The 15,331-nt window shown below is 37.0% G+C and overlaps 1 protein-coding gene across 2 annotated transcripts in view; it reads right to left on the reverse strand.

Moving 5' to 3' along the window:
- COL8A1 (collagen type VIII alpha 1 chain) overlaps nt 1-15,331 on the reverse strand; it is a 142,440-nt gene that overhangs the window by 52,330 nt on the left and 74,779 nt on the right. For both annotated transcript variants that reach the window (XM_041769841.1, XM_041769850.1), the window contains exon 2: nt 1,162-1,272. The gene's annotated coding sequence lies outside the window, so the exon portion shown is untranslated. The remainder of the gene's footprint in view (nt 1-1,161; nt 1,273-15,331) is intronic.

Below are 15,331 nucleotides of genomic sequence, written 5' to 3' on the forward strand. Positions count from 1 at the left end.
AATGTGATACTTCAGGAAAATTACTAATGTATTTGCATTTGCATTCAAAAACTCTGAATGAATTCATTTAAGACAGGATGTGGTCATGTGGCATTAGCTGTAGGGCCCAATGCTACACTTTTCTTTTTGTTCAAGTGCACCTTGAGTGAGAATGTAAAAATCTGAGGAATCTTAACTATTCATTCTTCAAATTACTAAATAAAATGAAATTGACTATGAAAAGCCATTGTACTATCCATATTAGGAAATATGGAGTTGGGTGTCCAAAAGTCACACTTAAGACCAGGCAGTGGTAATAAGCAGAGGATGGCTGCAAATACTATGAGATAATGTCTACTCGTCAGAAATAATGGTGAGGATTTTTTTTTCCAATCAAAGTTCAAAAATTAATGATGTACTTTATATTTTAATTGCTTCAACTAAGAGATCAGTTAAAGAATTATTGGCATACTGTTGTTTTTTAATTGTGGATATATTCAATATTGCACATGTATAGAACTGTATTTGTTATATTCTCTGTTTCAAACATCCTAGACTGCCATTAGGAAAATTCAGTACATGTCACCAGTCATCTGAAAGGAATCATTTCTTCATTACAGCTCATAACTTAAAACTATAAAGTATCAACCAGAAAAAATAAAAAGACACAAAACGTTGGTCCAATTAAGAGAAACTTGATAATGGCATAAAAGCACATAGAGACATGACTGGGAGATGATAAGATTATTTCAATTTTCCCATTTGCACTGGAATTATTTATTTTACAAATCTCCAGATCTTTTATTACTTAAAACCCTCTGCTGAATCATGAAAAGAAGCTTAAGTTAGCAATTTTCCTCTGCAAAATCTAGCTGCTAGCATCTGGTGAACACTTGGATACCTAGTCAGGTCCTATGGAAATAATTATTTTAAGACTATTCAACATGCCTGGGCTTAAAAATCAGCTAGAATCACACTCTGCACATGTATTGTACCCTGGGGGATTTTAAAACCTGGCATTAGCCATGGTCTCAAGGCTTTTGCAGCAGTGAAGATGGGGATGGGACACAGGACCTGCAGGCAAGCCGGATACCTCTGTGTCTGCCAACCGTCCCCCGTGCTCTGGGACCGACCACCCAGGGCTGGCCCGCTACACCACCTTCCATTGTTTCTCACACTTACATTTAGACTTGGCTGGCCAAGAACTGGTGTCCTTGCTTATGCCTTCCTGGGGCACACCTGGAGCTGGTTTCTGTCTCTGCACCAGATGCTGTTACACTTCCAGAACAGCTTCTGAGGTAGAAAAAAGAGGATACTTTGACTCAATTGGAAGACAAGTAAGCTGAATTATCATCAAAGTATATTATTTTGGGATCAAAGGAGAAATCATATAATAGAAATGCATAAATACATACTTCAATTAAAAAAATGCTATTATTGACCAAAACGTAAGTGCACATTTAGGAGATATTAGAGATCCTTGTATACTGTTTAGGAGAGAATAATCTTTTTGTGTTTCTACATATACAAATATGCACTTATTTGTTTTAACACACATGCTATAGAGAGTTTTTGTCTAGATAATCTATTGTACATCTTTATTCCTTTTCATGGATATTATTATGTGTTGTCATTAAATTATTTCTCATTAACACAGATTTGAGCTAATTTAGAAAGGATTTGGCATTAGCTACAGAGGAAGCAAATTTTTGAAGAAATAATGCCTAGGGGAGAAAAGTTAGATTTATTTAAGAAGAGTAAACTTTCCCAGCAACATATTTCCATCTAATTTGCATACATCAGAATTTGAGTTAGAAATTATTCCTTGTTATTTATCAAGTCAGATCTGATAGAACTTTAATTTGGCAACACTTTTAGGTTTTCATTTGAGCTTTGGATATAATTTAATTAAATGTATTTTATAAATCATCTGTAATTTGGACTTTTTACAAATTATATGGGATTTCTCTCCACTTCAATTTTCAGAAATGTAACTGTGCTTTGGATAATAGAGACTCTCTAAGTTATTTTGGTATATTTCATAGACATTTGTTTAGGAAATATTCTCTACATTTGTTGCTCAAAAAATATTTAAATAGGAACAACTTCAGACATTCAAATAAATAAAAAGATTTAAAATCCATGATTGGTTGATTAAGAAGTAGGTGTAGAATCAGGTATCCAATTTAGATTTTCTGCAATGCGATATAAGTGATATATTCTAGAGCAGTAATATTCAGTAAAACTTTCTGTGAAAATGGAAATGTTACATATCTCACTATTCAATATGTTAGCCACTGGCCACATAAGATTATTGAATTCTTGAAAGGTGGCTAGTATGAATGAGGAACTGAGGTTTTAGTTTTATTTCATTTTAATAAATTTAAATCTAAATATCTACTTGTGGCTAGTGAAGAGTAGAGATCTAGAGTTTTTCTGTATTCTGCATTTAACATGAAACGAAGAAGTACTTGAATGTCTTCTAGTTGCTTAAATGTCTGGGGATCCCTGGGTGGCGCAGCGGTTTGGCGCCTGCCTTTGACTCAGGGTGCGATCCTGGAGACCCGGGATCGAATCCCACATCAGGCTCCCGGTGCATGGAGCCTGCTTCTTCCTCCGCCTGTGTCTCTGCCTCTCTCTCTCTGTGACTATCATTTAAAAAAAAAAAAAAATTTAGTTGCTTAAATGTCTGTAAAACACAAGTGTCCCTGAAACACAAGGCCCGAGCTTGAATATGTGTGCACAGGCCTGATGGCTGGATACACCAATGCTCTGAACTTTGGCTTAACTTGTGAATTCTCAGGCATAAATATAGTTTGAGATCACCATAGGTGATTTGAGAATCTTTTGTCTCTAGAAAGCCATGGGATCTCAAATGATCTCTAATAATTAAGTTCAATGATGGTAAATGGACTCAGGGGTTTGACTCTTCCAGTTCTTCCTCGTATGGTGTGACTGGCATTTAGTAAAGACAAATATGAAGGAGATACTGCACAAACAGCTGCCTCCATGAAAAAAGAACCTCTTCAGATTCAGACTGGACAGGAGAAATAGGCTGATAAATACTGCTGGGCTTATGCCCAAATTTTTCTTCAACAAATATTCACTGAGCACTGCTATGTGCGAGGCACAATTTATAAATGTTGGGGGAAAAAGTACAGACCCCTGCCCTCATGGTGGTTAACAATACAATTTTTCCAATGTCTTCTTCCAAAATTCATTCTTTCCAGCATGTGGTGAAAATAAAATAGAAGAAAGATACACAGGATAGCTAGAAATGCTGAGGATTGCTATCATGTGTGTGTCATACATCTTACTCATTTTACGACTCTCTGCATAGCTTTCACGGTTCCGCACCCAGATAGATGACAAAACCAGTTTTTGAAATGCAACACTGGAAGCAGAGAAAATAACTGAAAAGACCCCAATGACATTTTTAAAACAGGAGGTGAGTATCATCATTTAGTATTTATTGAGTGTTTATAACATGTTTTAAATGAGTTCTTTCCTATTAGCCAGAAGAATGTCCTTTAAAATAACTGCTACTTTTTTTTGTTGCTGTTATGGGATGATGCTTTTTTTTTCTTTGCCAATTAAGACACTGTAAGAGAGAGTGCTACAATCACCACTTAAAATATAAATCAATTATTCAATATTCAAATATAATTGCAAGACCTGAAAAGAATAACTAGCTATATAGGCCAAAAGTAGCTCATTGTATTTTAGTTCATTTTGGAAGAGTGAGCCAAAAACGTGGCAAAATACTAAGCAAGAACTATTTAGTTAGACTTCTTCTTCTTCTTTTTTTTTTTTTGCCTCCACACAGCAACCTGCATAATTAAAAGTATGGTTCGACCTGCATATTTATATGCATTTTCAAATGTGTTGTTCATGGCAATTTAAGGATGAAAAGGATGAAAAGGGTTAAGAATTAAATTAAATGAATTCAACTACAATACATAATACTTAAAGTATCTAAAGACCTGAAAGTCATCTCTCCAAATATATTTTTTTAAACTTTTTTATTGGTGTTCAATTTGCCAACATATAGCATAACACCCAGTGCTCATCCCATCAAGTGCCCCCCTCAGTGCCCGTCACCCAGTCACCCCAGCCCCCTGCCCACCTCCCTTTCCACTACCCCTTGTTTGTTTCCCAGTTAGGTGTCTCTCATGTTTTGTCACCCTCACTTGTATTTTCACTCATTTTCTCTCCTTTCCCTTTATTCCCTTTCACTTGATAATGTCCTTGATTTTATAGACAGACACTTTGAAAGTAATTTAGACAATAAATCACAAAGTAATGGAAAACATCACAAAGAAAAAGCGATGAAGTTATATAAATACTTAAAAACCAGTTGCAAATAAACACATTATGAACAAAATTAATAGTAAAGGGGAGTTTTCTTTATTCTTTAAACAATTTTATACCCTACCTAGAGTTTGAAAACATCGCCACAAATTCTTTGACCCTCCTCTGTGTTCCCTCCCATCAAATCTGGGAGGACTTGTGACTGCTTTACCCAATAGTGCACAGTGGAGATGTCACCATGTAACTCGAGAACTTGGCTCATACAAGGCCACAAAGTTGTTGCCTTATTTCAAAAATACTGTCTTTTGGAGTCCTGGGCCTTCAAGTAAGAAGTATGACCCCCCCCTCCGAGACCATGGTGTAGGAGCAGCCACATGTTGGTGCTCCAGTTGGCAATGTGGGCAGAACTTGGTCTTTCTTCTATCCTTACCAGGTCACTAAACATGCGAGTAAAGCCATTTGAGGGCTCTTTAGTGCAGCCAACCTGTCAGGTAAGTAAAGCCATAAGAGCAAAAAAGTAACTAGTCAAGACCCATGCAATTATGAGATAAGATAAAATGTTTGTTGTTTGAAGCCACTACATTTTGATGTGGCTTGTTATACAGCAATAGATAAGTGGAGCATACATACCCTCTTCTATGTATAATATTTTTATAATGAAAAATTGAAAATTAAGTGTGAAATACACTCTGGGAAGTTATTTGCAAAAATTCATAAAGACTATTTTGCTGATTTGCTGTTACAAATCATCAATAAAAAAATAGCAACACCATGTAGGAAAACAGACAATTAAGTGGACATAAAATTCACAGAAGAAAAATGAAAAGGCTAAGAAATGTATAAAAATGTTCAATCTCATTAGTAAGTAAAGGAATTAAACAATAGAATTAAAAGCTTGTTTATCAAATTGGCAAAGATAAAAAATTATATTTAATGCTGGTTTGGGTTAAGTGGCAGTTTAAATGACACAAGTTTTCTGGAAAATAAATTGATATTACATGAATAGAGCTTAAAAAATATCCTATTCTTTGATACCACTAGGATTCTAGGAATTCAAGTGAGAAAGTAACAGAAATCAGGTAAAATAATATATAAAATGTTTATCACAGTTTATTTATAGGAGCAAAAATATAGAAACAAGTTAAATGTCAATCAGTACCATTAAATAAACTATGTATTTTATATTACAGAATATTATTTTATTATTTAGAATGAAATCTCAGAGATATTTTGTTAATTCCGATCTAGAGACATCATATTAGAGTAGAAAAATACCAGAGCTTTAAGTCACATAGACCAAGCTTTGAATCCTGGATTTCCCACTTGCTTTTGCTGGATATTTGGAAATTTGATTTATCTCTCTCTGAGGTTCAGTTTTCATATAAGAAAAATGGGGCTAAGTAACTATAACATTGATGGTAGTGATAATTAAAAGAGATTACGTATGTAAAAATAAGCATAATTGTTTCTCAATAAGTGTTGTTTCTTTTCTTACAACCCAAGGACACCATTTGAGCTTCATATCCTAATTCACATCACTTTCCAAATTCACTAAAATTTCTTCCACTCTGACTCTCTCTATTTATCCCTTTCCACAATAGTCTAGTCCTTACACCTTGGAGAGATCTCAAAAACAAAAGCAAACACAAACAATTTTCTTACCAATTTTCAATGGTTCCAATTGCATTAAAAATGTACCTATTCTTGCCCCACTCTCCACACAGCAGATGGGGTGAACTTTGAGAAAGTCAGTCAGATCATGCTATTCTCTTGCTTACTGCCCCACCCCCCTTGCACCTGATAGCTCCTCATAGCCCCTTGAACAGACTTAAACTTCTCTGGCTTGCGTGTGCCATAGGATTCCAACTTTGCCTACCCCCCGATGTTAACCTTCTCCCCCTTGCCTTTTACTCTCCAGCCACACTGACCTCCTTATGGAAAACATTATGCTGGGACCCAACTTCAGGCCTTTGCTGTCCCTCTGTCTAAAATGCTCTTCCCCCAGAATCATGCATGGCTGGGTCTTCCGCCACTTAAATCTCAATGTAGATCTCGTTTCCTTAGGGAGGGTTCTCTTCACCATTCAATCTAAAGTCAATGGCTCATCTTCAATTGTCTCTAATCTAATCCTCTTTAATTGCACAGTAGCAGTTATATCTTCCTTACTTAATTATACATTTTACTAATTTATAATCTGCCTCAACACCAATGTTTCCTCACTTCCCATCCCTCCTTGACAGCAGGGAACTTGTTTGTTTTGTTTATTGTAACATTCCTTGCTATGAGAACTAGGCCTGGCACATGGTAGGTGTTCCATAAATATTTGCTGGATGCATTAGAAATATATCTTATACTTCTGAAACATATCTTAGCAGTGCAAAAGAAACAGCATTTGACATCCTTTTTTTAAAAAAACAACAACAACAACAACAACCACCCAGGGATCCCTGGATGGCTCAGGGGTTGAGCATCTGCCTTTAGCCCAGGGTGTGATCCTGGAGACCCAGGATTGAATCCCACTTTGGGCTCCCTGCATGGAGCCTGCTTCTCCCTCTGCCTGTGTCTCTGCCTCTCTCTCTCTCTCTCTCTCTCTGGGTCTCTCATAAATAAATAAATAAAATTTTTAAAAAACCCAGAAATTTAACATTATATGGGCATTTTTTAAAAAAGCTTTGATGGTTCTGATTAAAGTTAAGTACATCGCTTCAATTTTGAAAAAGGAAAAAAACCACAAACAAAATCATAACAGCATAAAATTATTTCAGGAGTGTGATGAGAGCTCCCCTGTCAAATCAGATACTTTTAAAACCATACCACCACTCAACAGGCTCCTTGCTTTGAAATGAAGAATATGCATCTCCCACCCATATTTTTACTGCTGTAGACCATGTGATTTGTTTACTGAATAATGAACAAGTCTTAGTAAAAAAAGATCCCCTTTCAGCACTGCAAGTGTCGAAAACAGGGTTTCTGTTTTGAGGCTGGTTTAAACCCCTAGAATGCGGAGATGTCATAATTACCCCATTGCGTGGATGGGAATTTAAGCTGTTCCTCTTGTCACTTATGCTAGGGATTGCAGACCTTTACTGGTTGGGCCTCAATGTCCAGGGATGATCACAAGATTCTATAGTAATGAGATCCATTTCTATAAAATCCATGAGAAAAGTATGAATTGCTATTTATAGATATGCCATACTATTTCAGAAATTATGTAACATTCAGACACTCAGGCTCAAGTTTGAGTAAGTATTTCAACATAGTCTGTCCTCACCAGTTTTGAATTTCCTCCACAAAGCAGGCTGGCCACATTCTTATGATTCTTGAAGAGAAAGGAAATACATGTTTATTAAACATGTCCTCTGGACCAGTCTTGCTAATTGTGTTATCTGTACAGTTTCATTTAATCCTCATAACTGTGCAACAAATGAGTAAAGGCAATGAGAAGACAGGTTCTATTCTTTCACACAATGTGGAAGAAGGTCGGTGAATAAGGAATCAACAAGATGAAGGAACATCCTATTCTTATCCCACTGACATTATCCCAGAGTTTTTCCACACTGTATTTTACTTTACTGATTCAGGCAGTTGTCTGGAGCATGGTAACTGTTCATTGGTTAATAATGCTATTAAATTAGGCATCTGGGTTGCTTAAAACTGTGCATCTGAATTATTTTAAAATGCTAAGATTTAGAAGAACATAAGTGGGCAAGGCATTTGAGGTTGCTGGAAGCTATTTTTTTCATTTTCTCTTTCCTTTTTTTTTAATTAAAATAAATTAATTAACATAGAGTATATTATTAGTTTCAGTAGTAGAGTTTAGTGATTCATCAGGTGCATATAACACCTCTCATCTTGTCAAGTGCCCTCCTTAGTGCCCATCATCCAGTTACCCCATTTCCCTATCTACGTCTCCTCCAGAAACCCTCAGTTTGTTCTCTATATTTAAGAGTTTCTCATAGTTTGTCTCCCTCTCTGATTTCATCTGGGAGCTATTTTTATCTTCTCATAGATAGTGTGTCTGATTTGGCTTCATAAATAATTTGGAGAACTGGAGGGAGGGACGTAAGGCCTCATTTCCCTTTTTTCCCGTCCTAAAGAATGACTTCATCCTTCATCTGAATTTTACAAAAATGTAAGGTTGTACTGCCTAAGATAAAACTAGGGTTGAGAATTCTATTTCTTTTTTTTAAATTTTTTTTAAAGATTTTATTTATTTATTCATGAGAGACAGAGAGAGAGAGAAGCAGGGACACAGGCAGGAGGAGAAGCAGGCTCCATGCAGGGAGCCCGATGTGGGACTCGATCCCAGGTTTCCAGGATCACACCCTGGGCTGCAGGCGGCGCCAAACTGCTGTGCCACAGGGGCTGCCCGAGAATTCTATTTCTATGAAAACAGGATCAATTCTAAACTATGAACAAAGTCCTGATAAATTGGAAGAGAAAGAGAGAGAAAAAAAAAATAAATCTCTTGAGGTTGTCATAAGCGATTACTGAAAGTCTGGATTGCTGGATCACTGGCCTTCTTTTAAGTACATTATGGTTAGAGAGACATTAATTTTCCTTTATTTTTAAGATTCACATTATGATCACACAGTTCGAAGAAGCCTGATCTAAATGATCTGGTAGACGAAAGGACGGGAAAGATCTACATAGCTAAAGTATATCTGAAATCTTTGGGGTCTATTAGTTTGGAATCAGAAAAGTGGAAGTGAGAAATTAATGAACATTTCAATATGTGAATGAATTTGAGAAACAGTGACTTTAGTTCAGAGAACCAGGGAGTCGCAGCTTCACGGGTTGAAATCTAAAATTAGGCCCACGTTTTACAATTTAAGAGGTGATATTTGACAGAAAATAGTCTATGATATTTTCATTCCAGATGCATTTTTCTCACACTTTTGAAACAGATAGAAATACATGAAATGTTTCCCAGAAGTTCCTCATCTTGCCGACAGATTAAAACCCTTTTCAAATGAAACCACTGATGAATCTTCAGGCAGGATAAAATACTGGTACTATGATGGTGATTCAAGGTGTGGTGATGTATGAAGTACATGTATGAGCTCTCCTAGCCTGAAGTCTTCAAATATCCAGATATTTGGCACTCTAGGGTATGGCTTAAACTGAACCAAAAAATACAAAGCAAGTGGATTCCTTTGGGCTAATCCTGTTATGCCATCCTTGGATTCAATCATCTTGTCATTTGCATTATGATCCATTCATATATTTATCTATACAATTAATTGAGTAATTGATAAATTAAACATTATACTTCATCAAGATGACCTGTGAAACAATTTGTTTTGGGCAAGTTTAAAAAAAATGTCTTGGGTAAATAAAATTTGACTTAGTTTTACCTCTAGTTACAAGTTGATTTATTGTTTTCCTTCTTTTAAAAAAAGGATTTTATTTATTCATTTGAGAGAGAGAGAGCACAAGCAGGGGAGGGGCAGAGTGAGGGGGTAAGTAGACTCCCTCCCAAGCAGGGAGCCCAACACAGGGCTCGATCCCAGGACCCTGAGATCAGGAGCTGAGCCAAAAGCAGACGCTTAAGGGACTGAGCCACTCAGGTGCCCCAAAAGTTTATTTATTCTTATCTAAGACTAATTGATACTAATTCAGTAACAGCCAACTAATTAAAGTGATGCTCTAAAATAATCGTATTATGTACTTTGAAGTAAATGTAAATAATTCAAGTGTATTTTTCTGGTCATTTGTCTTATGGAATAACTATGATCCAAACCATGGTAGGAGGAAGAGGAAGGAAACATATATGCTGTGTGCATTTGGGATATGATTATGGTACTGAAAAACTTCAGAACCTTCTTGGGAAAAACAGGATGAGAACCAGACTCTCTCTGGACATCAGAACATGGCTGAGCTCCATTTTTGGTGAAGACACATTTATTTCCATGTTCTGGATGATGGGTTATTTTTGCACTTGAATGTGATGGCTCCCCTAATCCTATAATAATCAAACTATATTGCTCATAATCCAAGGTTGAATTCAGTTTCCAAAGGAGATGTCTTTAAAAAAATTGCTCTAAAAGAAGCCATAACTCAGTAAAAATAGTAATAGCTATTACTTGTTGAGCATGTCTTTTGTGGCAAGCTCTGTGCTAAGTACATTTTACATATATATTCATACATATTACATCATTTAATTCTCACCAAGATCCTAAAATAAAGCAATTCTTATATTTAAGATTGTTTAAACCTCAAATTAACTCCCTTCTCCCTCCCTAGCCCACAGCAAGTGTGCCTAAAAATAATTGGTGCCTAGAAAATATTTGTTGAATTAAACAAAATGTCATTTCCTGTGGTTCCCCTGAGGGAAGGGTTTTCATCAATCATTTTGTCCTTTGATGTAACTTTGAGACTCTCAGGAATGAATAGGCACTGGAAAATTTTTAACCCAACTAAGAATCACGGATCGACTCATCTCTGTCCTCTTAGGTCAGTGAGGAAGACTATGTAAAGGAAGATCGGAGGGGGGTTGTGCAGGGATTGATAGGAAGGAAGAATTATTAATTATGGTGAAAATGATTTTATTCTTTTGGGCTGTAAACAAAGAAATAAGAAGGCCAAGTTACTGTGAACTGGGTAGTCTTCTGTGACATGTCAAATACAACCATCTCCTATGGCAGTGGGCACTGGTGCGTGATGCTCTGAGCTGAGAACTCCAGCAAGACTGGGCTTATACACCAAGAGAAAGGAGGGCTATAGTGGAGGACAGGCTCTCAAATAAATGTAGTCTTGCTTTTTGTGCATTTCAGACCCCGACTTAATAGATTGTTCAGGTGTTGATTGGACCTTTGTCCACACTGTTCAGTGTCTGATGGTCCCTGATGCCCATTAAGACTTTAGTGTACTGCATATGGCAGGACCAAGGAATGACACAGACTCTCTGAATTGAGTCCTCTCTCTCCAACTTCGATTAATCCACGGTATTTTAAATTTTATCATTATTTTTTTTTTGCAGCATCTAGCTCTGCCAGGAACTATCACTGTCAAGCACAGTCACATGGTGTCCACCTGTGTGCGCATGCGTAGCATTGTGCAAAGCAAATTAAACAGATCTCATTCCTTGCCTCCAGGAGCTCACAATAAAAAACAGACAATAGATGTGGTTAACACAATGGGGCAAAGAGATGCACAGCTGTATAAACAGAGAACTACAACAAATGAGAGAATTTTGGTATGAACCGCGAGGGCAAGTGCTATTTGTGTGCTGGAAATAAGGGGAAATTCTGTAAGCTGCAGAGAATTGGCTGGAGTCTGGGTGAGAGTGAAGAAGGTGAGGGTGATAGCAGTAGTGGAATCATCTGTTCATCTGTTTCTTTCAATTAGGAAGGAAAGATGATTTCTTCTAGAGTGCGGGGAGAGGTCTTCTCCTTTGGAGATGTTTACTCCCAGGGCACTTACATTGCTACGTAGGCTAGTTTCTTCTAAGAGATTTGATTGTAACTAGTCTAAAGAAAAAAAATAAAAATGTATTAAGCAGGGCATAGACTGCCAGAGAGGTTTCATGAGGCTTCTTTCCACTGGAAACCAGATTAAAAACAAAATAAAAGCCAGAATGTATTATAATTGTACATTCCACTTTTAACCAACTAGCACACGCCAATTGATTTTCCAAAGAAATGATTACTTTGGATGAATTTTTTTTTTTTTTTAAGGGACAACATTTCTTGCTATTGCATCTACTGTCTCTGACATCTTAAATGCTGTCAGGAGTTAATCTGGATTTACAGAATTCAGCTAAAAGCGAATTCCAGGCAGGTTTCTACCTCAACCACCCTGGGCTGATAGGTATCTCTTTTCTCTTAAATACATCCAGATAGGGAATTTGAAAACCTCCCCAGGAATCTTTTCCAGGGTTCATAAAACCTTAACTGCCAATAAGACCTTTCCCTCTAACTTAAATTCCTTTGGTTGTAATTTAAATTCATTTCCTCTTCTTTCCTTGTTGGAGAAGAGAGTACCACCCCCAATAGCCATTCCTCTAAACACAGCTGTCGCATACCCACCTCAGGCTTCCTTCCTGGGCAGAAAGGAGTTTGGTTTCAGATGCCCTCTATTTATAATGCCTTTTTTGTGCTGCTTCTTTTTTCTCAAGGTAAGATAAGCTGCTATGATCCCCTAACGTTGTGAATTTCCATAGCTGATTTCGTGAGGTTCATCCTGCAAATATTGACATGTTAAGATGTCCCATTTCTATAATTCCAATCAGATCTTGTGAATCAGGTCATGAAAATCTAAAAGACCACTGAAATTTATATTGTATGCTTTCTTAGAATGGGTGAGATGATAGTCTAGATTGACTCATTAGTCAATCGGCTAGGATTGACTTCCTAGCCCTTAGCACCCAGGCAAGCAATTTACCTCTAGATATCACAATGCGGGGAATGCCTTGCTTTTCACAACTATAAAATAAGATGGACAAAATAATTTTAAAGTCTTTTTTTTTATAATTTTAAAGTCTTAATCACCTTTGATGTTCAAAAATTCTATGATTATGTCCTAAGCAGTTACTTGGCCAAAAAAGGACAGCTATTTCCCTTTAACTACCATCCAATGTGCATCATCTTATTACTGATTTCTCAGGCAAGAACCTCTAATTTCTATTAAAATCTTTTTTATTAAGGTCTTACTTACATATCTTAATACAAGTCCTCTTGGGTACCTACTCCTTGCTTATATGATATGCTAATGTCAAAGGGTACAAGTGTTTGGCTGTGAAAAATCATTTTTTCAGCTTATTATCACCTTTCGCAAGGCCACTGTTAAATATGAATGTTTTTATTAAATAGCTTTCAGTCCACTGGAAAGGAGTCTGTAATTCTCCATCTTTATCCACATGGATATATTCCCTAACTTTTATGCCCTCGGATCTTTTAAAGCACATCCAACAAAATGAGCATTTTGAGAATGTGATGACACATCGAGTTCCCTTTAAAAGATAATTCCTTTATTTCAAACACTTAAGTGGTATGAAATTCTTTAAAAAATTATATTGTTGAAAGAATTCTTGAAAGTAGGACATTGAAAAAAAATTCCATGTCAGAAATATTTTTGGGGCGGATCTCTTTCTCCAGTGATTATATACCGAGTGATCAATTTTCACTTCATTTCCTTTTAAACTTTTGCTGAACTTTGAATTAAGCATCAGAAGGCACATGAGAGTTAGCCGTATCAACTCCTTTCGTTAAATAACCCACTGTCTGCTGAAATGTTCTCAGAGGTTTTATACTAAAGGTGGATATTTTCTTTTGCTCTTTTGCCTTTTCATGCCTGGCCTTCCCTTGCCCTTTCTCTGGCAGACACACCTTACTTTTTTGTCATTTCCTATGTGACTTGAAAAATGTCCTTCATCAGACCTGGTGGCTAATTAAACAGGAAAAGTCTGAATTTTATCATATTCCACATACCAAAATAGGATAAATGAAATTGTACAAGTCTGAGCCACTCTTTCTATTATAAGACGGCCAGCAATTTATTGCCCGCCTCAAACAACACATCTACTTGGGTTTTGTGCCACTGCCTTCCCCCCACACTGACATCACACTGCTCCTCTCCTCAGGCCTCTTGTGACCCCGTCCACTCAGGTGGTGGCTTTTGTAGCAAAGGAACACAGAGCGAATGCTCTGGACTCACCGGCTGGCTGACTGGTCTGCTCAGCAATCAGCTGACATTTCTACTGGTTCTTTTCATGTTTTGTCCAGTCTTGCACCACATAGCTGATGCTACTTGTCCCTGAGTGACATTTGTACTTTCCACCAGTAGGCGTGCCTCCTGGCTTGGTGTTGGTGTTGGTGGTGAGCAAGGGGAATGGCATGCTTGCGTTTCCCTAGTTGCATCTCAACTCCCTAAATTCTGAGGGTTTAGAGAATGCTCTCCACCACTCCTTTCATCTTGTCATCACTTTCTTTACCTCCAGCTCCCTACCCTTGCCCCCTGTTTCCTGTGTTTCCCTCCCCTCATTCCTCTCACTGCACTGAAATCAAAGCAACATAGTGAGGGGAAGTGGGGCTCAGAGCATCATCAAGAGGATCTTTCTCCTTATCTTTCTCCTTACAACAAATTTCTCTGTAAGTACTATTATAATTCCTACTTGATGGGTGAGGAAAGGAAAACAGAAATGTTAAGTAACTTGCCCATGCAGTTACCAAGTTACAGACTCAGAATTCAAATTGAGGCTATTTAACTCTTGCACTTTGGCTCTTAATTTTTAAATTATACTTATTTAATACTTAATATTCTATGATTATTATCATAAGGCAATCAATAAATACATACAAAATAAAAAGAAGCTGGATTAAGAAACCTTTTCCTGAGGTGTGCCTGATACTACTTCATGCTTTATATAATAAAGCTGTGGCATTCTGGTATGAATAAGTACACTCTGTTTGTTTGTTTTTACTAATTTTGATCCATAGAGCTCCATGTTATTCATTTTCTATCACATGAATTCGTAAAGTTTTTCTTACCCCAGAATTCATAAGTTTTTCTTACCCCTACATTTCTAAGGGCAAGACTTTTTGCCAGAAATTGATGATGCAGAAGTAGACACCTCATTTAGAAACAACTATCAAAATCTTGGGCAGTCTCAAGTGGATTTTCTCTGCATTTCAAAGAAAAGATTGTAGGATGGGATTATAAGTAGCCTTCTGCTGTCCTTTCCCATTGGTTGTAATTACTTCGAAACCTCAACCAAACTTAGCCGTTTTAAGCTTATCAAGAATGGTTACAGAAGCAAGAAAATGTCTGTTCTACTCTTTTCCCCCTTCTCCAATCAACTGAATATTAATTGAGTACCTACTGTGAGCAATAGTCCTAGTGTCCTGCTCCACTGCAATTAGGTAAGCCTAAACCATGGTACTTGTCTTCAAAGGGCTGCCAGTCTAATTGGGAAGGTAAGAGGTACACAAGAAACAATGGAGGAGAATGTCTACACAATAGATAATTGTGTTGTCAGTTATATGGACTCACCTTGGAGACTGTAGGAGTTCAGGAGAGGATTATTCATGGAAGCCAGAGA

The sequence above is a fragment of the Vulpes lagopus genome, chromosome 1 (genome assembly GCF_018345385.1).
Source record: "Vulpes lagopus strain Blue_001 chromosome 1, ASM1834538v1, whole genome shotgun sequence".
NCBI classification, from domain to species: domain Eukaryota; kingdom Metazoa; phylum Chordata; class Mammalia; order Carnivora; family Canidae; genus Vulpes; species Vulpes lagopus.